At 34.8% G+C, this 25522-nt stretch overlaps 1 protein-coding gene across 11 annotated transcripts in view; it reads left to right on the forward strand.

Annotated features, from left to right (window-relative positions):
- LOC108906797 (latrophilin Cirl) overlaps positions 1–25522 on the forward strand; it is a 95715-nt gene that overhangs the window by 51016 nt on the left and 19177 nt on the right. The window lies entirely within an intron of this gene.

Genomic DNA, 25522 nt, shown 5'->3' on the forward strand with positions numbered 1-25522 from the left:
CCTATTTTTTATAAGCCAATTTCTGTCGCCCTGCCATTTCCGACACGCCGTAAAGTTTAGGCCAAGTCTGGGACCGACGACGCCGCCGAATTTTTTTCGAAAGATCCGCATAAAATATTTAACAAGGTTTTTATTTTGGGTCCTTTTGTCGCGCCAATGTAGATTCATTTTTATAGAGTTAACATATAAAGAAATAATTAAGTTTTTTGGGTAATTTTAAAAAATATATTTTATTTATTTTTCTTAATAATAATCAAAAGTGTGGAAACCCCTAAAAATTTCAGAGGGAAAGCATCAATGGTGAGGACACAAGTTTCAGAATTTTTCACTGCGCATCCGACGGTAACCTTGACCTTGAGGTCAAGGTTCAAGGTCATATCAAGATCAAGTCGGTTATTTTAAAAGGCGACCCTTTGCGATCCCGGAAATGGAAAGAGCAGAAAATTCTGCATCCGAATGTGACATTGACCGTGACCTCAAGGTCAATGGTATCGGAGAGTGTGACAGTCTTTGAGTAGATAACTGATGGTACTCCTTAGTGACCTTGATCTTGAGGTCACTAAAAAATTGTGAGTCCTTTCTATTTCATCGTCGAAAATAAAAAATGAAAGCCGGAATAATCACTTGACCTCTACCTGACCTTGACCATTGACCTTAAGGTCATAATAGCATGTAGAATTCTACGCTCTCTTATTTCTAGCGTCGAAGTAAGGGGTTGCTACTCAAAAAAACCGATATGACCTTGACGTGTTCGTTCGACCTTGACCTCAAGATCAATGTCACTAAGGAGTACCATCAAGTAACTACTCAGAGACTGTATATAAGTAAAAAAACCAACAATTGACCTTGAACTGACCTTGACCATTGATCTTGAGGACACGGTCAATGTCATGTGCGGATACAGAATTTTCCGCTATTTCCATTTCCGAGGCCAAAACGGAGGGTCGCCACTTAAAATAACCGACCTGACCTTGATATGACCTTGATCCTTGACCTCAAAGTCAAGGTTACCAAAAAGACCCTAAAACTTTTTAGAATTGAGTCTTATTAAAAGAAATGTCAAATAAAAGTTGTGGAATATGCTGGTGACCTTGTCTTTAAGTTTCAAGGTCAACTTGGAAACATTAAATGTACCACCCATTTTTTTATGCCAACAATCAAATTTTACGTTCCAGTATGGAAAAAAATGTAGTATTTCATTTGACCTTGAAACTTAAGGAAAAGGGATGTGAATCTAAGGTCACCAGGTTTTTTGATATTCCAGAACTTTTCTAAAACTTCTTTCTTCCACACCCTGTATGTGTGGTGCATTCCGTTGATTTAGATACGAATCTTGATTTTAAGCGTCGGGGACAATTTAGAAATTGACCCCCCAGGCTACTATTACGTCATATATATATATAATACTTTTTATCTCTATCATAAAAATGCAAATATATTCTTAAAAATATAAATTTCTGCCAATTTCTGGAGAGAGGTCATTGACCGAATGAACCTATATAAAAACCGCTACTGAAAGAGGTCATTCATTACTTCCCCATTTAATATTATTTTGGGAAATGTCAACAATTTAAACATGATAAAAGTGATTACGAATTTATTGTAGTTGTGTTAGCTTTCACTTATAAAAATGTTGGTTATGGTATTATTAAATTTCACCTTGAAATACATTATTTAGTGCCTTTTTTAGTCACAGAATAACTTTTTTTTAAATACAACTGGGTTACGTATTTTTTTTAATGAGGTTTTTAAAATGTGTATGCGAATCTGGTTATCAGTAATGCTATTAGAAATACCAGTTTGTTCTATTTAAAGCAAGTCGTATTTTTAATGAGCAGTAATAAAGTAACCTGATATATTATTTTCCTTTGTAAAACACGTTTTTGTTTGATTTATTAAATATTTATGGAAATTACAAAATAACCGTTAGTTGGGAATATATACGTGCTTTTTTTAGAAATCGAGAGAAATTATTTATTTGTTGCTCTGCGCTACTCTATTTTCGTTCGGCAAAAGGGCAAATATATATTTGAAAGGAATGCCATTTTATTTAAATCGCATTTTCGTCGTTGCCGTGACTGCAACTGGGTAAACAAGTGAGGAACGCGAACAAACGAATTTGTGAAACATGTGAAGTTAATATAAATTCAATTAACGAAGCTTTTCATATTTTGTTTGAACAGTTTTATTGTTCATCTATTTGCAACACGGTTATTTTTTTCGAGCACTCTCGACTTTAATAATGCAAATGAATGAAAATATGCAGGCCATCAAAGAGCTATAAAGAGAGAGAGAGATAGGAAGCTAAAGTCAAAATAATTGTGTCTGTTGCCACATAAATTTATCACAAAATGTTTTAATTTCACAAAAGTTATAGTTTTGCAGGCTACCAACGTAATAAGCAAGAAACATGAATTTTATTTGTTTTTTGTTTATGCATCAATGAATCAGCTCAGGACTTTTCGCTTATAAGAACAACAAAAAGTTTTTTTTGGCAAAACCGATTTATTTTATTCAAAATAGCTCCTTTGGCAGTACATAGTTTTCCGACGCATGTAATTGCCAATAGATTGCCTCTTTCTGAAAAATTTTGTTAACTTTGTAACGCATCTTGTATATTAATTTTGTAAAGAGATTTTTCAATTTTGATTTTATTGACCCATTGTTAATGGTTCGTCGGGATCGGGCAACGTGAGTAAAATAAAAAATTATCCCTGACGTGATGCGATAAAAAAATTGAAATGTGTATAACAATAGGTTCATCAAAAGAACTGAAATCAAACCGTAAAATTATAATTGATTGGCTCGGCTCGTACAGCACTTGTTTAATGAAAGCCTAGTGAAAATAAATAAATTTCGAACATCACAACAGATCGGATATCAGTTAATATTGAAAATTTCAGTTAATTCCGTCTGTTTGTGTTAACCAGTAAAAGGAATACGCAAAACAGTCAAACTTTATTTAAATTTTACAATACAAAGTGACAGGGTTAAACTTATATAATATAATAAATGCGTAAAAGCTGTAAAAACTGTTACTGCGCATGTCGGAAACACAGCACAATGACTATATTCATTATTAACAAGACATTTTTCCCTGTAGAAACCAAACGGATTATATGCAGAGTGTTTGCAATGTTATATCATTCTTGCTCGGTATATCATAGTAATGCACGGCAGTGATAATCGAAGCAATGTTAATATTTAATAATTGCACTGTAGTGCTAATTGAAGCAATGTATTTAAAAAATATATATAAACGTGGCTTTACTGCGAGTTCTGCCAACAGCGTTAGGGAATTTTAAAGTTGACCTGCTCGTAAGTGCCCGAGCAAGAGGTCTGTATTGTTTGAAATTGTTACCTATTGCCAGGGTTCCGAGAAAAATCCGAATATAGGTAAGTTATTACGGGCGGGGATCTTTAAAGATAATAAAAAACCCGAAGAGCCGGAAATGTGTCTAGTAAACTTTCATCGTGCCTCCAGGGACTCTGTTCGAGTTGACTTTATGTGTATGATAATCTGAAATATCCATCCGGATATATTGCATAGTTGAATGGGAACTCTTCCAAGAAAGCAAGAAATAGTCCCTGATATATATATTTCGTATTACTATTTTTATTTCTCTTCTCCTCGTATATTTTTACGAGGACGAATAAAAATATGTAAATATAGAGCGGGATATACCTTCTCGTACCCCTTAAATGGTGTTTGTTTATTACGTGACCCAGTACTAACCAGCGGCTAGACACTTTACGTGCACAGAACCAATCAGATCGCAAAATCAATCACATTTCCTTGGAAAAGATTAAAATCCTGTTTTTACATTTATCCGAGCCCTTGTAATTTAAAGAACGTGTATATTTTGTTTGTAGAGATACTTGAGAAGAATGTGAATCAGTCTGTTGTGGGTTACTATAAATATTATAGACCTCGGACAAGGCAAAAGGTGCTACCTACGTTTATAAATCTAGTTGTGGAAGGGAATAATGTTATTCATAGACACAAGAAAAGGGGAGTTGCCTAGAATACCAAGTCTAACAGGACTTAAACACAGTTTGAATTATAATTAAGCTCGAGATAAGCTAAAGGCACGAAATCGGACGCTTATCTATTGAAAACACTAAGTGAGAACGAATTATTTTAAAAATTCACACAGTACAAAAAATCGAAATTTTTTTCCAACAATTTCTCCCTCAAAATAACGAATGAAAGCGGAGCTCGGGAAAACGCACATAAGCCATGTTGTGACGTCATATCACGCGTGCGGCTAGCCTACATAAAAAAAATGTCAGTGGCAGATATACCGAGGAGCAAAAAAATTAAAGACGTAAAAATGTAAGTTTAACCAACCAGACATAGATCGGTTTGGGACTTATTGGTGGTCATCATCGTTATGTCGTTAGAACGATCCAGCTGCTTTAGTGTCGTTACTCATAAGATGTGTATACACAGAGCGTAAGTGGCTCCATCTATCGTGCTAGTTCCCACCTACGCCATTTTGTGACCTGATACAATTTTCTTTCAAGAAAACATAAGTTTGATTATAATAGGCCACATTTGTCTTGAATAATTCCTACATTAATACTAAATCTTAAATGTATGTATACATATATTTTAAGGAACTGGTAGTTTTGAAACAAATATGTAGGTATGCAATTTATAATTAATAAATTTCAAAACTGTAAAAGATTTGAATTAAATTATATACCTACTTATATTTACAAATAATATAAATTCTAAGAAAAATTATAGATTACAGCAAATATTTCACATAGTTTGACGAATAGAATAAAATAACATTTCCGGCAAATAATTCCATTTAAAACTATCTGCTCATTTTTTTCAGTGATCAAAGTGTCGCAAGCATGTATTGATGGGACACCCTGTATAAATTGTATTTAAGCAGTACATATTTATTAGAGTTACAATACACCGAGTATATGATAAGAATGGTACAATCTTGCAATAAAACAGAAACATTGAAGATTATTGCAACTTATGTAATTTTAAGTATTTTTATAAATGGAGGACCACGATATTACAGTAACTTTTTACAAGGGGCTTTTTTCCCGTGAAACATTTCGTTATAACAGTACAATAGTTTCTAAATTTCAATTTCAGTCCATATTTTATAAAAACCCACGAAATGGTGATGGTTTCGAAACGTCGGGTTTTTACATGCGTTTGAGGAAAGCAGCATCGATCCTCCCTTGTCCTTTTTTTTTCCAATTTAAATGATAATCGAGGTGCCCCGGAAGAGCATTGAAACTGTTTCACCCTGTACCGCTATCCCCGACCGTCGAAGTGTTTATTAGGGATGTCCAATGGGATTCTACGGTATTCAATGTATTTCTGAGTATCCCAATCATTTCAGTTCCCTTATCCGCATTATTCCGGCTATGCCGAATATTATTCTCGACATTCGGCAGATTTCGGGGAACGCTTATTTTCCAGAACTGTATCATCTAAGTCTACTACATTTTAAATTGTTTCCCATTTAATTCCACCATTCGTTATTAAAACAAAACACAAGAATATGTAGGATATTAATTCATCACGTCGTGTTCCTTTAATATTGCTTTTACATTTGCGGTTATCCCATTGTGTTTGGGCTGAGCGAGATAAAAAAAAAACTAATTTATATCCCCGCTTACAGCGGGAGTTTTTTGTGCGGGCTTTCAGGGAAATTTGAAGGATGGGGCCTTTCGCGTCCCATAAAACTTCCCCTCCAATCGAGACAACTTAAAATGTTTAGATTTAGTTTGTAATTGTTTTATTTTTCGATCAGTTTGAAAAATACACCCCGACAGCGTTGCTCGTCTGGTGTGTTTACACCTAAAGAGTAATCCATCAAGTAAGTGGTTTTCAAAACCGCTAGACGTCTCAAAATACGAGCCGAATATTATGTGAAACTCTTAAAAGCATTCCTTAATAATTCTTACAGGAATTATTTCGGGCATCTCGAATATTAGCCGAGGTATTCCGAATTTTTTCGGAACTTTGGGGGTTGCATTCCTCGGATGTAAATCGACACCAAAGAAGCCCTTAATTAGTATTTTTTTAAATGACAGCAGCGAAGCGGCGATAAAAATAGCGTTTGAGCATAAGGACAGGCGAATTTTTTTTGCAGTATAAAAGTATAAAAATCGTTTGCGGCGGATTGTGATTGTGACAAAACTAACTGACATGATATAATAAAGGCGTAGAAGCCACAGCACATTTTTACTGCGCTGTCAAGGCCAGACCTCTCTCATTGCTGTTAAAAAATTATAAGATTCGAAACGAATACAGTAAATTTTTATTCTTTTTTGTTATTCGGCCACTTCATCAGCTGAATTTGTGCCATTCATCTTAAATTAATCCAAAACAACATAAAACAGCGAGAACATTAAGCCGAGAATGATACGCACGAAAGTAAAACTCTTGTATGAAGTCCGCTTCTGCATATAAGCGTACATTCGGCTGAGATTGCTGTTCGATCTGTTTCGATCAATAGTTTCGCAGTGTCACACTTCAAAAAATATTTTTAATTTTTTAAATTAATTTAAAAACTAGTAAGTGAAATAATTTGAAATTGGGCACATGTATTTATGTAAACATTATCCAAAATCCGAGGGTTTTTCCTAAAATTTACATGATCCAGTGGCTTATTTTTCGAAATAAAATAGTACGCCACTGCTTTACGGTAACAATCATGATACTTTTGGATTCGGCTTTCAGTTTTCTACAAATTACTACTCTCTTATATTTTTCGAAAAAAGCCTAATTTTCGAGAAAAACTTGAAACGAATTGAAAACACCCGACCTCGACCCACTGGATTTTTTTTTTGGGGTGCTTTTGAACGTTTGGTATACAGTGAAGAAATTAATACACTTGAGCAGTTAGAAGAAAGAATAATTAATGCTTTTCATAAGATTCAAGCAACAATAAATTTCGAACAAATTACATTTTCGTTAGGTACTAAAAAAATATCGCGCCTGTGTTCGTGCAAATGGAGGTATTTTTGAACATTTACTAAAATAAAATCATTAAAATAAAGACTGATGTTATTAATTTTTTTAGTGTTTTCAGTTGGTTTTTTAAGTTTTACTCGAAATTCAGTCTTTTTTTCGAAAAACATAAAAGACTAGTAATTTGTAGAAAATTGAAAGACGAATCCGAAAATATCATGGTTGTCACCGTAAAGCAGTGGCGTACTATTTTATTTAGAAAAACATGTCACCAATACCCTGTATCTCCGCCACTGGAACGTGTAAATTTTAGAAAACGCCGTCAGATTTTGGGCAATGTTTACGTAAATACATGTGCCCAATTTTAAATTATTTCGCTTACTAGTTTTTAAATTATTTAAAAAAATTAAAAATATTTTTTGAAATTTAACACCCTGTATCTTTTCAACGAAGCGTCCTAGATAAAAACTTCATAGGAAAGACTCCTCTTAAAATTCAGCAAAGAATGCGAGGTTGCATTTTTGGTCACCATTTGTGAATCACCCTGTATTTCGACCGATGGTTTTGCAACGCACGTGCTTGATCATTGTTTTGTGACATTTTTTTTACAAAATAGACCATGATAATATAGAATATGAATATTTTTAGCTAAAATTTTTTTTGTGTAGTTAAAAAAATTCAAAAAATTAGGTCTTACTTAAATGCGAGTGTTTTTCTGTCTTTATTACCGAAGATATTCGTTCGATAAACGATTTTGTTCGCTAAATAACGCTCTGCTCTACACCTGTTGTTCCGTTAAACTACAGAAATTAGCTTTGACTTCGTCATTAACCAGAGATACCTTTCGTTATTATTTTCCGTATAATATAGGTTTTATGTTTCGGTAGTAGTTAATTAGTGTACGGTGTTAAATTATGAAAGGCGTCCTTTGCGAGAATTTAGCTTACGTGTCTGTTTTAAGGCTATAAATAAATGTTTATTGACATTTTACAGCTCATCTTATAAATTACGAAGGTGTTAAATAATGGAGGGGACCCAGTTGGCACGCTAAAAGCAACATTACGTTAACAACAACTCACATTATCATGTAATAATTAAACCCACCTTTAAAATTTTAAAAAGGGCAAAACGTAAAACCTTTCCGATTAGAGAGTACGGCCTGGGCATACCCAGAAGGACGTCGCGCGCGTGTAATAATTGAACAATAAATTTTTGGACCTGAGTTTAGAGTGGCTTCTTTATGCCTGGGGACAAACTAACGCGACGAAGGGTGTATGAGAGCGGGACTCTAGTACGGGAGATAAATCAATACCTCCAAAATCTACCCACGCCGTCCTACCGCTATTTTCATCGACGCCATCGTGAGAGCATGCACCACCTCGGAGGGCCTAAGATTTTCATCGTGCACGGTTTTTTCGGCGCCGGTATTGCCATTTATTGAAATAGCGCCCGACAATGCCGCTAATATTTATGGGCATATATAAAAGGATTCCTCGTGACTCATTTAATCTTAGGAATCTCGTTTTTAAAGCCCCCATAAACTACGATATTGAAGTGCTTGTAATTATTATTTAACACGGAATATGCTTTTTGTAATGCGTTTCACAAGCCGAATCCCAAACAACGTAATTATGCGACACGCACTTGGACAGGCTTACCGTCTTAATCTCCTTAAATTTAGTAAATAATTATATTCTCGTTATTTCTTTTAAAGGCTTGAGAAATGTAAGGCATTGTGAGCTTAATTTTTTTAACAGTACTTAGACGCTTGTAATCGGTTTTGAGGACGTAGCAATTTAATTTAAAATTCTTGTTTTTAACCCCGAAACATTTACCTAAATGCGGTAGCTCAATTTTAAATTCTTCTTTATCGGGATTTAGAGAAATATCTCCTTTTGCATCTTGCAAAAATGATTTCCATTCGAAAGTGAAGTAAATTTACTCTGAAAAATATTTAAAAGACCTTTTACTTAAGTTTTTAAATATTCTGGCACTGTTTCATCTACAGAAAAGGTTTCTTCTTGTATTCCAACATTTTTAGTGGTTAATTTTCTTGCTACCAACCGCAACAGCCTTCGAAAGTTGAGTAAATTTTAAAATAAATCCTTATTAATTCAATTTGAAATGGCTTTTCTTAACTCCAAACCACGTACCTAAATTCGTTGACTCTTTAATAGACTTTTTTAGTGTGACGTCACATATTTAGGCAACCCGCAATACTACATACAGGGTGATTCATACATGGTGACCAAAAATGAAACCTCATTTGGCATTTTCAGGTTCTATAAAGTATTTGTACTGTTTTTCTCGTTGGTGTGCTGTGTCAGTGTGTTTATCGAGTGTTTCTTTTCTTCAAGTGGTTTATTATAGACATACCATAACCAAACTTTTCTTGAATGATATCCTGTTGCGAGGCTACTTCTCTTACATGAAATTATCTTTAATGCGCATACTCAGTAACATTGATATAATTTTACTTTATTAATTACCGTAAAAGTCAATATTGTTCTATAAATTTAAATATATAATTTCTATAATTGTTTTAGTTTGTCAATTGGGGTTTGAAACTTATTAAATATTTCGCGATAATTAAGGTCATAACAAAGAAGCCATTTTTTTGGCAATTATGTCCAAAGTACATAAGGTCGAAAATCGGTCTAGTAAAAACATTGAGAAATTCTTCTCGATAATGTGCACTAAGGAGTTGCCTATTATTTGGCGTATGTGACGTCACTACTAAAAAGGTCTATTGCTCCATTTTTTATCGGGATTTTAAGGGTTTCGATTTCACTGCATTGTTTAATGAAAGGTTTCTCTTTGTATACCACAAATTTTTAGTGGTTAATTTTCGGCGATTACAACACTCGTTCGGCCTGTATCGGTTATTATAATTGGGCATAACTGTCCGTGGTTCCATAGTATTTCATTTTTAAAGGTGCGTTTTTTACGAGTCCTCCGAATTATGGTTCATAAGAAGAACGAACGGTTTTATGTTTTACCCTTCTTTTCAAAGATTTAAAGTTTTGTCCGGAACGGTTATACGCCAATGTGGGCTGGTTTTATAATGTTGCTTTTAAAACATTAAGCCCCCAATTTATTTAACTCCCCGGTAGTTCATAAGGCGGGTCGTAAAAAACAAATAACTATTATTCGTCGTGCTAAATAACGGAGAACGTGGACATATCTCACCCGATTTTTTTATTGCTTTATAAAGAAAAATTCGGAATTTAAAATACCTTGCCGCTCTCTAGAAATACTTTGTGCCGCTCACTTAGAGTTTTTTTATTGCTGCTGTTGGCAACACTAATACTGATTCGTTTTTGTCATTGTTGAAACATTTTTGACGGTAGAAATTAATTTTGAGTACACGGAAATTAATTTTGACGACTTTTATCACCTCACTTTTAATTTCGGATCTCTGCGCGATCAATTTAGAACTATTTTCGTGGTGATACCAACGCTGAACCGGCCCTGGCTGTGACGTCACGAAGCCGCTGAAATCGGTCTCTAAAATGTATTTATTCAGCAATGCAGAAAAGATATGAGTTGACATCCAGTTTCTAGTCCAAATAACTATGAGTTTTTATCTTTTTGTTGGCGTTCATTTAAATTTTAAATATCGTATGAAATATAAATAAGCGAGGCAGCCAGTTAGAAGGCACGCGCTTTTTTTTGTTTCTATTTCGAAGTAACTATCGCTACAAAAGAATAGGGAATATTTCTAAAAGTAGATATAACCGATCTTCTTTTGTCTGGTACAGACGGACACAAATATTGCGTTTTTGACCTAGGCCGAGCTGTGGGCGGAGCTGTCTCAGACGCAGACTTATTCTTATCGATTTCCCATTGGGTATGGTGTCCTCTTTCAATAAGGTCAGTGTTGTTGTCCAGACATTTGAGCTCCACGTTGGGCGCCATGACGCGGATTTATCTTCTATGCTTCTAGGAGCTTATTTTATCTCTTAGGATCTTCACCGCAGGATTTTTAACAAAATTTCGAATTATTATTCGGGTACTTGATTATTGATCTGCAGAGGCTTTATACAACGCAAAATGGCAATAATTTAAAGCGTACATGTCCAGGTTCTGTTCCCAGTTAATGAAGGGTAATGCATCTGGGTTGACGTTCGGTCACAGTCCTTGACGGGTCCGCAAATGCCCTGACAATAGATTTAGAGAATGTTAATTTTTAAAAAAAGGTTTTATTAACGGCCTCAGAATTTATGGCGTGGTATTTACTTACCGAGCTTTGCTTTGTGTCGATATTAAGGGCAGAAAATATATAGTCCACCTTTGAGGATCCTGTGCGAGCCGTTGTTCTTATATTGTTAGTCCTTGTTTCCTTTTAGCTTCGTAATAAGTACGGCATTTATAAGATGGTCGTAAAATGACAACCATTGTTTATGGTGTTAACCGCATGGCCATCATGGGAATTTCGAGGCAAGACATAATATTTAAAATTTATTACGGGTTATTATTTCAGTGAATTGAAGTGCATTCTTTTATTTCTCGACACTTTAATGTGTTTTGAGTTGTGCCGTGAAAGTGAATTACCTTCCTGACAAATACCAGGTTATTTTTTTTTCAGTTGTAAAGACATTGCGTTCCACCAATTTGTTGGTTGGTTGACTACCGGCGAGTCGGTACTCGAAACGACATTTTAACAATTAAGTTTTAACCTTTGTGTGAACTTACTCATAACGCTCCTCAGCTTCGCTAACAGTATTACCAAATCTTAAATATTTTTCGTGTTGCACAAACATTAAAAGAGTGTACGGCTTGAAGACGCTTCGGGCTAACATAGATCTTTGCTGCGTAAAATTACGCTTTCCCTACAAGGCTCGGTTGCGTACTTTGATGTATTACTACTTTCATATGAATGTCTATAAACTTTAATGGAAACATCGGTAAATGTCGAGTCGCGTGTACTTGATCGTATTGAATTAAATTAATCTCCGAAATTCGTTCGCAAGATACTGCTTTCTTATGATATTAATGATAATTAATGGGTTTCCCTATTGATTTTTTACATTGTGCAAATTTATTCTTGTGTTCAGCAGAATAAGAGTTATTCGTAATTTTAAAGCTACCTGTGTTTTCTAGATCTACACAATAGAAGATGAATGTGAGTGGACTACTGAAAGTATCGCGGCGTTGTTTTAATGGATTTTTTTAAATAAATAACTGTAATTATCCAAGTCTGGAGTCAGCATCAAACAATTTTTTCGCCCGGCCGATCTTTTCAGAGATAAGAGGCGGTCCTACAGAAAGCCTCGATGCACATATTTTTTACATAATTAGTCTCATTACGTTCTTAAATTCTTTGTTCCTCTTGTTCACGATAATTCCGCATTGTATCGAGTAACAATCCCCCGTTTTGTCATCGTTTGTATCAAAGACAATTATTCATCTCATCGTAATACCGACTGCGTTGTGCTTGTAAACGTGTTAGAAATTTTAATTATCATCAGGACGCGGACATCATGTGTATAATTAATTATGAGTAATATCGTGATTATTTTATATATAAACGTCAGAGAATATGAGAACGCATTTGCCAGTATTGTCAGTTGGTACGGAGAAACGTTCGTAGCATGTATATTCGCATTCATGAGTCGAGAACGAAATTATTAGGTCGATTTAAAAACGACAGCACCGATATATCCAGAATATGAGCAATGTGTACTGATAAGTGTTTTGTTCGCATGGGATCGTATATCCGTAATACCGCTGCGCTTAGTATACGCAGATTCTTCCTTTTTTTTTGGCACATAATCACTTACGCTTACTCAATTTAACGCCGTCATCAGACAAAATCGCGTGGAAACGGTTCGAAAGTGAGGTAAATTTCGTGGTCGCCCCGTAGAACCGGCGAAAATGGCGGCACAACTGTCGGCCGTTGGAGGAACACCTTCGTTAGCCGTGGCCGGTGATGCAAACGGCGAATAAAATAAGTAAAATTTGTCGTGTGAGAAATTTTAAAATAACTTTGTTGAGCGTGCAGAATTCGCGCAGACCCGACTAATACACACCTGGCTATGAGGTATGCGCGGCCCAATGCGATTGCCCGACCTCGTATGTCTTCCAGCTGTGGTAATTACTGCAATTAAATCTAGTATGAAAGGTTGCAACCCGTCGATACTATTAAATATAAGTGCTTCGACACAACTTCACCTATGCTTAAGTGCTCGAAATTCCATGTTCGGGCACTTAAATTGCCCAAAATTGAAACAATGCAACAGGAATGTTCGAAAGTGTAGGAAGTCTAGTTGGAAACTGCAGCAAAATTAACAAAATTCTTAATTCCAATTTAGATCATAGTTCAACAATGTTCTAAATGAAGAGCTATGCTTAAAATTATGTATTACGTATGTATATATGAAAAAATTATGTCGAAATAGTGGAAAGAACAGAAAAATCTAGTTGGAAACTGTAGCAAAATTTTTAATTCCTATTATATCATGCTTCAACAATGTTTCTATGTAAGATATGTTTGAAATTATGTATTATTATTACTAATTGTGTATATGTGAAATAATTATGCCGAAATAGTGGAAAGAACAGAAAAATCAAGTCTGAAACTGTGGCAAAATTTTTAGTTCAAGCCTACCTGCAGTCAAATTAAACAATCTTCCAGCACTAATAATTTCTGCAAATAATATAGTTCTGTCAACTAAATTGCCCAAAATTTTCGCGATATTACAAAGTTATAATTCGAAACTGTAGCAAAACTTCGTTTTGGGCTAAATATAACCGATTCGTCTAAGTACTTGTATTTTGTTATACTTGCCTATTAAGAAGTTAAACAATGTTTTTCTAAGCGTATAGATTTAGTTAAAAATGGGGAAACTGGCTCGTTATTTGACTTATTGTTCTGTAAATGCGCCAAAATACCATTAAGGACATGTTCAAAGGTGTAGCAGGCTTAGAAGTGTGTTAATGGAAGTTTATTGAATTTGTATAAGTATTGGAATTGGTTCAGTAAGCTTTGGCAAGTCATTATAGAGCTTATTTTCTTCTAAATATATAAGAATACCTTTATGGGGGCAAATTCAATTTCACAGAAATATCTTCGAACTTCCAAAGCACTACTAATTACTTTTAAGAGCCTTTATGTACATATTTGTAAAATATATTAAGTTCCTTACACACGCGAAGTTCAAAGTTTTGCAGATACGATTATTTCAATTAGTCCTTTATGGTGCATAAAGCACTTGTTTTTTTTTTTTTTTTTTCTTTAAATAAAATGCGAGTAAATTGTTTGTGTAATTTCTTTGAGGGAGTTTTCAACCTATCCGAGGCGGACAAAAAGAAGGAAAACTTTTGTTTTCCTAGTTTGATACCGTCAAATAAATCATATTTTTAAAACAGGGGTGACTGGGAGAAATGTGTTCCTTTAAAAAGTGTTCACGGGGGCGGAAAAATCGTTAAGGCTTCCTTCACCTCTCAAGTTCCTCTTATAAACTTTAATAACTCCCAAATGTTGTGGAATATACAACAAAAAAAAAAAAGAACTCTCGTAGCATCCCTTAATTTTTTAATTACCTTGAAAATTACACACGTTACATCCTTCAAACAATGCGTACGCGCAAACTAATACGGTCAGTCTAGCATAAAATTTAAATTCGGTTTAGTGAGTATCTCCTAGAGAACGTAATTCGCATTTACACAACCCACAAACTGGATATAATCAAGTACTGTAAAGCACAGGTACATCATTACACCAATTATCCATACAATAAATTATTTAATTAGATCGCTGTACACTCGTAAAAGTTTTATGTAATTAGTATTACCATTATTATCCAGTATTACAAACTGGATTGGTTCTGTACAAACACTTGAAGACGAATACACTGAAATAAAAATGTAACAAAGTGAAGGGATTTTTTTACCTTTTTACCATCCCGTCGTATCATACCAGGTGCGAAGTCAACCGGCACTAGCGTCTTCTTAGAGACGGCGGCACGCTCGTAAACGTTCGGAATGGGATCGGATTCTGCTCAAATTTAAACTGTTCACGACTTAATTTTGTTGCTGTTTTGTTTACTTTGGATTAATTTATTATGTCTAGCACTGATTGACTGAAGTGGCTGAATAAGGAAAAATTGTATTTTATCTGTTTTAACTTTGCTGAATGCGTTCTTATCTACTTTATTCGTGTGAAATATGCAAAAAATCTATTTTATCAGTGTAATCACTACTTCGGGTGTAACAAATAAGTCGTTTCTTTCACAGCTGACTAAGTTCATTTGGCAATAGATAAGTTGAAAGGAGCTGTTAAAAATTTTACCGTTTTTTTTCCTCTCGGTGTTCCCCGTAATTTATGTAAGTCAAACAAAACATGTACCCAATGAGAGTAGATAACAGTATCATTAGAGAAACAAATTAGTTACGTCCACATACAAAAAGGTGGCCTTTATCTTTAATATAGAATCTTAAATAGTTGAAACCCACGCGCCTTCCTTTGTCCCCTGAATGTATTTTGGTCACAAACTTGGTTTATTGTTGTGTCAAAGTTGATGTTCGATCATAATTCCACGATGCATGTAGGAAGAGACACGAATTTGAATCGCCAGGTCGCGAAAGATGAACAAATAAATTTTTGTAAGTGTATTAATTTTGGAATTTATCGTAACCGGAGATAAAAAAATGTTTATTATGAAAATTGTAAGCTTGATAAGCCCCGAAAATTGTCGTGGGAATCGAACCAGGGACCCTTTGCTCTCGAGCTGGTATACAATCCCTTTGCCGCAGAGATTATGTAAATATTAAAAGTTGAGGTGTTAATTTGAAAACTGATGGAGTTAAATATTCTCGCCCTGCGATAACAAACACCGTAATAGCACGGAAAATGAAATTAGGTACTTACTCGCGTATTCATGCAAAAAATACTTTATATATATCCATGTTAGGAATTTGAAATTGACCGATGCGAACACCCCGGTATTATAATTACTGGAGCTTTTGAAATTCACGAGATATTTTCTGTGAAATTGATTTTCTCTGCAGTACGGAGTGTGTGTGTATTTTATTATATTTGGTATTTATAGAAGCGTTTCATTTTCATGGAAAAATATGTAATGATGAATTTGGGGAGGTGTTTTCCAGTGAACCGTCGCTTTTCCAATGGGGGGCGAGACTTTTTTTTTCACAAAGCAACAACAAATATCCTGTGTGGGTTTAAAGCGAAATCTTGAAAAATAAATCGCACATTACCTGTTGACGCACTCGCTGTGCCGCACCTTATTAACTACGCCCATTTTTAATGGGAATCTAATTGAAATATAGTCACTTTAACAAGAATATCGAACGTTATGGCGGACCGAATAACTTACGCGTACACACATAAAAATGTAAATGTAATGTAAAATTGCACACTATATTATTTATTGGTTATTTCGACGTCACAAATGAATCTAAACATATCTGCAAACCGCTTTGTGAACGATTTTGTTGGCTTAATTATATCGCGCGGTTTTCTGAAAGACGGGGATAAATCCAAAAACTTGATTTTGATTCACCCAAAACCTAAGAGAAATATAAAATATTAAATTCAATGAAATGAGATTTATATTCAACGTTCGGAGGAACTTGGGGTAAAGAGCAATAAATCACCGGTTTATCGACTTCTAAATATACGAAAAGGCCCTTAGGTACTCCGGAGACGTCTACAGAAATCCATCTGTGTATGGACAAGAAAGCGCTGACAACTGTAGAAATTGCCTTGGCTTCCATCGTATAATGCAACTGTTTTGGATTCGGTCATGCAATGTTCTAATATGAAATACCGGATCACTTTTATTTATTCGTCTTGTAAGGATCAATACGTAGGGCCAGAAATAAAAGACACTTTTAATTGAGTTTGTTTCCAGGTTTTTTCTAGGAATTTCATTTCGTATTTCAAGCTATGCTTAATTAAACCACGTGTTTTTTATTTATTTTTTTTGTGTGACATTAATCACCGTATGACAGTGGTACCGTTGGTTAAAATGTAATTTTATTCACCTTTGGCCAGTGGCGTGTGTCCCTCCTCGATGGGAAATACGAGTTTACGTGAAGAATTTATTTATAGAGCGAGGTTCGAGTCGAAATCGAAAAATTGGTACTTTGGAAAAACGTCTTTCTTTGAATCGTGGCTGTCTCCATGTAAATTAATTTGATTAATGTCGACCCTACGGCCTTGCGTTAGTTCGAGTCAAAATTCGAAAGTGCGATGAAAATTTTCGGCGGCGTCTGAACGACGAAGGACATGCTCAGTCAATGTCTCCTGTCACGGCTGTGAGTTTTGGCGGCAATCGGAGCTTCGTAGGGGGATTTCCGGATATTTTGGAAACATGCGTGAATTTCTGTTTTCCCGTGTTGTGCCTTCCGATGCGTCGTTCTGTCTATGGTTTTGGTAATTTTGCCAAGATCCCGTGGATAACTTTTTGGTGGATTATTGAATTCTTTTAGAAACATCTGTGAATTTCAAAATTGTTCTTTGTTGCAATGAATCTTCGTAAGCAAGAAACGTGTATTTCGCTGTATAAGCGACTTTTCAAGTGATGCAACTGGGTTGGAGGATTTTCCTCGCTCCAATCGTATTGTTTCTATATTTACGAGTTGCCAGTGTACCTTTTCCCATTTATAATTTACTTGGGCAATTGTGCTCTGGAATTTCGTAGTTGTAATGAAAGAAACATGTCTTTGCGGGAGCCGCCGGAGACCTGGCTGTTTATTTAAATTTTTGTGACGGCTTTCCAGCGGCAACTTGATGCGTGCTTATGACACGCAGTTAAAATATAATCCACCCTTTTGCGGGGTATCCAGCGAATGCGGTGTTACGCGGGTATTTATGTAGGTAGCGTAAAAACTGTGAATAAAATATAACGTGTAACGCGATTAAAAATTTGCGGGACTCGCGCCATTCGCGTCCGTGTATTATTAGAGCTATTATTACGTGACATTGTGCCCGCGTGCGTGGACGGCATTAAAAATTCTTTGTGTTCGGCGGATTAATGTCAGTTTTTGAATTATTTCTGGGTCGTTACTTGCGAGCCCGGACCCTCTTCTGCTTTCAGCAGGAATTCTATGCAACGTTCAAATGCATCGTTGTTTTCATTTCATTGAATCGTGTTGTGTATCCGATCGGTCAAACCGGTCTAAAACGCCAACTGTTATGCTTGCGACGTTGCCAGGTCGCGTGATTTCGGTATGCGTCCGTAGACTGGATGACATGGTCCTATCCACTCCAGTATCAGCCCGGGCGCCAGCCCGTTTGGTCATCCGATTAGGCCACTTTAGATGTGGAATGACAATAAGGGCGTTTTTATCCTAACCGATACGTTCTGCTTTATGTTATCGAAGAAAAAAAAAACGGGTAGCTCTAATAATGCCTTCGGCATTCCTTCCCCGAAAATACGACTTTTATTAAAGTGGAAAGATGTGCCTTCACGAAACGTGGAATTCAAATTGGTTGTTTGTTAAAATGACACATCTGTCAGACTTTGCTTTCCGTCACCCGTAATCCTTTTCTGGGCGCCAATAATATATTTCAAACAAAAAGGCGGTTTTGTCGGGATGTTGCGATGACTGGACTGTTTCGTTCCAACCATCCTCAACTTGTAATAGCATATTTAAAATAATTTTTATACGGGGTTGGTGAAAAACAACAAAGGCACACAAAATTAAAAAAAAAAGTGGAGTGACCTGGAGTTTTACTCCAGCACCCGCAAGACGAGTAAATCGCTAAGAATGGCTGAAAATCTCGAAAAATCGCCTACTAATGGGCGCCGAAAATGTCTTAAAAAAAATTGTTTGGACCGGATAAAGTTTTGTATTTTATTGCGCTGAGGACTATTTAGCCTTAATCGCTTTAAAAATCGCTACCACACGCAAAAAATTTCTTGCTTCAAATGTACACCATTTGAAATGGGCGCCGAAAATGTCTTAAAAAAAATTGTTTGGACCGGATAAAGTTTTGTATTTTATTGCGCTGAGGACTATTTAGCCTTAATCGCTTTAAAAATCGCTACCACACGCAAAAAATTTCTTGCTTCAAATGTACACCATTTGAATTTTAAGGTATCGCATTTTTATTTATACGCAAGAAAATATTATCTTTTTTCAAGAAAATTATTTATTTATTTAAATACTTTAAATTTCTACCCAGATTTATAATTTCTTACTTTAAAAATAACATTTAAAATAAATATTTGATACTTTCGGTTACCTAAACGAATTCTATTGTATATTATTGTATTGTTTGTTTAATACAAAATTGAATAGTGTTTGTCAAATGATTGTATATACTTATTTCAAGAATATATTTATTTGGATATAAATATTTCTCAGTAATAATAAAATACTTTGTTTCAAACTCAACACCTAGTACAACAGGAGGGTACTAGGATCGTTCGTAAGTTTAACCAACCAGACATAGGTCGGTTTGGGACTTATTGATGGTCCTCATCATTATGTCGTTAGAACGATCCAGCTGCTTTAGTGTCGTTACTAACAAGGACATGTGTATACACAGAGCCTAAGTGTCTCCATCTATCGTACTACTTCCCTCCTACGCCATTCTGTGACCTGCTACAATTTTCTTTCAAGAAAACATAAGTTTGATTATAATATGCTGCATTCGTCTTGAATAATTCCTACATTAATACTATATTTTAATTATATACATATATTTTAAGGAACTGGTAGTTTTGAAACTAATATGTTTGCAGTTTATGCTTAAAATTAAATGCAGTTTTAAGAGATATTGGTGCTAAGTCCGAGATAATAAATTTCAAAACTATAAAAGATTTGAATTAAATTATTTATATTTACAAATATTTCTCATAGTTTGACTAAAGTATATATATTTGAATAGAATAAAATAACGTTTAAGGCAAATAATTCCATTTAAAACTATCTGCTCATTTGAAACAAATCTTTTTTTCAGTGTAATCTATCGAAATTTGCACTAAACGAAAAAAATTATTTGGACCAGTCCAAGATTTGTTTCAAACTCCAATTTAACGCACTGGATTGGAATTTTAAATGATCAAACCGGGGCTTCAATTATTTCCGGCTTTATTTCCAAGACACTTACATTGGAGGAGCCAGGAAGGTTAAATCAGTATCAGGTTCGTGTTCAGCGCATCAGAATACATCGGAATAAGTCTTGGATTGCTCCAAATAAATTTTTGCTGATGCCCATTAGGCGCCTTTTCTACAATTTTTCTGAATATCACACAAAATTGAAATTAATTACTTACCTCTGTCATATTTTTCACCATTGTAGTACTTAGGACATTACTACGCAACAAATGAGTGTAACGACATTTACATATTTTGTGTGGAAAACTGCGATTATGAATTTTATCTTTGGAAACTACATTCTTCCTAATATAAAATCATTTACAGATTCCTGTGCGTATTGTACATTGCTAAAGAACTTAAATATCGTTCAGGTCGAGTTTGGAGTAACTGTATTATAAAATATGCGCAGTGCGCATTTTCTGACCGTTACTAGTCCCTATTAAAATTGTTCAAAATCATAATGTATTTCATTATAACGTAATCTAGATAACATGTCTAGCTCTCTGTTACTACTGACGGTGAATAAAAGTTACTCCTATCACATGTTTCCATCCTTTTTGTTGTATATAGCTGGTCTCGGATGATCTTACTGTATGTAGCAGTGAATTTTTTGCTTCCCGACGAGTGGTCTTGTAAATATCCAAATAAGTAGGTAAACACATGGAAACACATTCTTATATCTGAATTTACTTTGCAGTGGCAAAGCCTTTGATCTATCGCCGGATCAGTTGCCATAACCGAGGTGTAAAAATTGTAAAAGTGCATAATCCTAGTAATCCTGTTATTGTCGGCTGGCTCAGTGGTTTCCAGGGATACCAAATGACATCAAAAGAGTCCAATGCAGGCGTGCAGCCAAAAGGCGTGCTTTTAATGTTATTGCAGCTATTACCCAACAATATCAATATTTTGAGCGAACGGTTTCTAAATAATCCACATGGGAGATCGGCGATATATCTCCGCATTCATCACGAACAGCGCTGCTTATTCGAGATACACTACGGAGATAATGCGGGTAGCTTTTCGAAAGGCCGGGCGAAATTAGTCACTGCGAATTATTTGTATTTCAGGCCTTGGCATATTTTATTTAAATAAAATAACAAAATCTACACGCGGCTCACAGCCGCTGCTATTGTGCGCTGCTCAAAGATATTACCGCCCATTATTATTACGGTGTCACATAATAATTGATTATAAAACGTTAAATGGTATACCCATTTCGATTGTCCATCATATGTGGGCACGAATTTTCGAATCGATACACAATCACACTCAGTCTTACTATTTCGCAAGCTCCGCCAAAATTTTTAATCCAACGGTTTCATTATCGGTGACGCTTAACACCTTCAAATACCTTCAAGCGAAAGATAAAAACATCCAATATCTTTTGGAAATATGTACAGTAGAACTTCGATAATCCGAATTATTCGGGATCGAAGGTAGTTCGGATTATCAAATAATATTACGCACATGGATACACAACAATCTCAGGTTTTTGTAATTTAACGCTTGAAATCTAATCACAATCAAAATTAAAATTGCCTGACGGAGATCAACCAAAAAGGGACAAAACTATGTACGTAGTACATCCATGCGTAGGTATGAACTTGAAGTATTTTTTTTTCGAGTTTCAGTAGTATATGGCAATCAGATTGGGATGTTAGGTCGTTTGGATTAGTTGAGAGGGTTCGGATTATCGAGGTTCTACTATATTATAAAATCTTGAATATCAAAAATTTATCATTTTTTAAAAATATTACTATATTTACTTATTTCAATCGTTAAATATTAATATTTTTACTCCTCTTTCAAAAATATATGCAGTAGAACTTCGATAATCCAAACTAATTAGGACCCAAGTTAATTCTGATTACACAAAAAAAAAGTTGTCTACTTTTCATGCGACATATGTTATCCGTAATATTTTTGCCTCCTGATCACGAATCCGGTGTCAGAATTGAGCTATCACATCACAGGAATTTCCTAACCTCAAAAAACAGGTCCAAAATAGCAAAAATTCAGGAAAAAGTGCTGGGAAAAATACAAAAAATTTTTTTTTCTATATTCAAATGTTCATTTGTATGGTTAAGGCCCCACCGGGCCAATTAGGGTCAGATATCACGAATTGAATTTTCAAAAAATAACAGATTCGCGCCAAATTTGGTATACGGGGTTTTCGGGGTCTCTGATTACGAATACGAAAATCATTTTGTAATATTTTTGTTTATTCTATAACCTGAGTGTCCAATCATGTTTTATCCTTTTTTTCCGCTGTCTTGCTCTTTTTTTCTGTAAAAGATCTATCCACGAGTTTTCTGCCTAATCTCAGGTAATAAAGTACATAGATAATTGATTACATTTTTGAAAACGTATTTTGTAGGTAAATCTGATATCGGATTCGTGATCAGTGACCCCGAAAACCCCCGAATACCAAAGGGGCGAATGTGTTATTTTTTGAAAATTTGGTCGGCCATCTTGCATCCGCCATCTTGAATTTTGTAAAATTGACCTCAGATCCATGATCAGTGACCCCGAAAACCCCCGTATACCAAATTTGGCACGAATCTGTTATTTTTTGAAAATTCAATGCGTGATATCTGACCTTAATTGACCCGTTTTTTGAGGTTAGAAAAAGAACCATCAATTCACGTTCGGCGGGGTCTTAACCATACAAATAAACATCTGAATATAGAAAAAACAATTTTTCTAGTTTTATTAGCACTTTTTCGTGAATTTTTGCTATTTTTGACCTGTTTTTTGAGGTTAGGAAATTCCTGCCCAATTCTGACACCGGATTCATGATCAGGAGGCAAAAATACTACGGGTAACATAAGTCGCTTGAAAAGTATAGACAACTTTTTTTTTGTGTGGATGAGTTATCACGACGTTCAAATATTGCATACATAAACGCACAACATTCTCAGGTTTTAGTAATTTAACCATTAAATCTTATTTCTAATCACAAAATTAAAACGGTCTGAACTACTTTTCAGTAGTAGTCTCATTCAGGTTTTACGTCGTTCGTATTAGCGAGGTAGTTTGAATTACCAATATTCGGATTATCGAGGTCCTGCTGTGTTTTTTCTCTTGAACTTTTACTTTATTCTGAAGGTATGGATTAAAAAAAAATTAAGTACAAGAATAAAAAGATTACATTATTTAAGGATTTGATGGGACCTTTGGTAAAAAATTTAAATTGATTTGAATTAGCTTAAAATAGAGCAAAAATATATTTACTTCTGTTTTGTATATATCGGGAAGTTCGGAAGCGAAATATTGGGCGAAATGAGATAAATAAGTAATTGTTGCTCTGCGAGCGGAAAAATAAAGCAGTGGAAATAGAATTCCCGTAATTTGAAAACCGAACAGAGAAAATCATCATCGCTTGCAACGAACCGTTTTATCTTTGTCAGTACGTTATTTACAGATAGATTTTTAAATGCCAATCAATCGTACCATGACTCTAGAAAGTCCACGCAAATCAGTGTAGATTAATTTAGTTATAATTAAAAACAGTAATAAATATTGGATTTTATATTTCGCAATATCGGACTATAAGACGTTATTATTGGATTCACAACAACTTTATCTTTAATTGGCATTCCGGGGAAGTTTTTATTTTTAATATCTCCCATAATTAAGTTGCTTATAGAATTAATTTACATTTTACAATCCTTTGACGTTTTAACGAAAAAATCCGTTGTTTCCAAATTTTACCGGGAAACACTAGAAACAAGTTACGAGAATCATTAATTTAATTGTACAGCTTTATTAAGCCGTAGCTAAAGACTTCATTAGGTTTAAAGCAATTTTCTAGCAAATATAGACTTGGTTTACAGAAGCCAAGCATTCAATCTTTCTCGGAATATAGTAATGATTAAATGATTTGCTGGGTAAGTGTTCAATTTACATAGCAAAGAAGGATTACTCTCATATAGGGAGCATAATAAAATGTAATAAGCATTTTTACACATGCTCGGTTATTTAAACACTAATACTGACCCTTGTTTGTTTATTACCTTGAATATTATGTACTGTGGCCTCTACATAAATAAATTGGTCGCTCCAGACAGGCAAAAAATCTGTTCAATACCCCTAATCAAACTCTTATATTAATTTGTTTTGTACGTAAAGCACCCGTTATTATTGAACCCGGGATTATGAATAATGATAATCTAGAAAAAAGCGGGGGATTTCGTTGGCCAATTATTTTTTTATAACGACGTTGATTCAAATAAACAAACGGGATAATGACAAAATAAAATTTCATTTGACAAATGCCAGTAATTAAGGTTTTTATGTAACTTATACGCTCGCCCAGATAAAATTAATTTCACGTGTTATGATTTAAAAAGTAATCCTTAATGCGGTTTTAAATACATTAAAGCGAAAATTAAATTCATGTCGTTAAGGGCAATTTTCCGTTAAAATATAAATTTCGCTTCAACGTGTTTATCTGCTCATCAACATAACTCGCAGAAACGTTGCTTTCTTTACAGAAAATAAATTCGTAATTAGGTACGTCACAAATATGATAACTTGGTTATATTCCATTAAATTATGAGGTTGTTAAGGTACGATGAGTTGTTCCGAAGTTCCAGACGTCTTTGACTCTCATAAGAAGTTCTCTTAAGCGTCTTAAGTGAATGTTATGACAATAATTACAAGAGTTTTATCAAAGAAAAGCTATGAAAAACTTTCACTTACGAACTTGAACGGATTTTTTTTATTCGAGGGGATAAAAACGCGAAAGAAAATAAATCGGCTTTGATATAGCGTGACGGTCGTGATTACGCATAAAAAAAAATATTAATTTAAAACAACTTTAATTAAACTGTTTAATTGATTTTTCGATCAAGGTAAAATCGAATTGAATTGGGGGTATGCCTAATGTTCCTTGACAAAGTCTTAAATATACCGGTGACAAATAATCTGAATGGAGCAATCAAAATCAGTAAATCATAATAAAACGCCTGTAAAACTGTTTGCTACGGCCGTAACTTCAAGGGGATTTCATAGACGTAGTCGTGGAGGTGCCAATAGCACTAAAATTTCCCTATAACATTTTTATGCTTCGAAATTTTTACGATTCCGGTCTTATAAAGACAGCTAAATTTTATCGCCGGGTTAAAGTCTGATTAGTTGGGACGTATAATGCAAAATGTGTTTGAGTAATGAATGTTTTATTGGAGATAAAAACATCATAAAATCGTCAATTAACATTATCGACGCTCTCCCAGTGTCCCACGAGAAATTAGGACACGCCGATTCGTAAGTCACACGAAAATGTTCGGAAAATTAAAAATGTCGTCTTTGTTGGCAAATCTTCGATATACAGGGTGTTGATTAAGCACGGCGACAGATTTTTTGAGAAATTTTTTTGGATATAAATATTTCTCAGTAATAAAAAAATATTTTGTTTCAAACTCGCAACACCTAGTACAACGGCTAAGGATCGTTCGAAAGTTTAACCAACCAGACATAGGTCGGTTTGGAACT

Source organism: Anoplophora glabripennis, unplaced genomic scaffold, assembly GCF_000390285.2.
Source record: "Anoplophora glabripennis isolate ALB-LARVAE unplaced genomic scaffold, Agla_2.0 scaffold5, whole genome shotgun sequence".
In the NCBI taxonomy this organism is placed as follows: Eukaryota; Metazoa; Arthropoda; class Insecta; order Coleoptera; family Cerambycidae; genus Anoplophora; species Anoplophora glabripennis.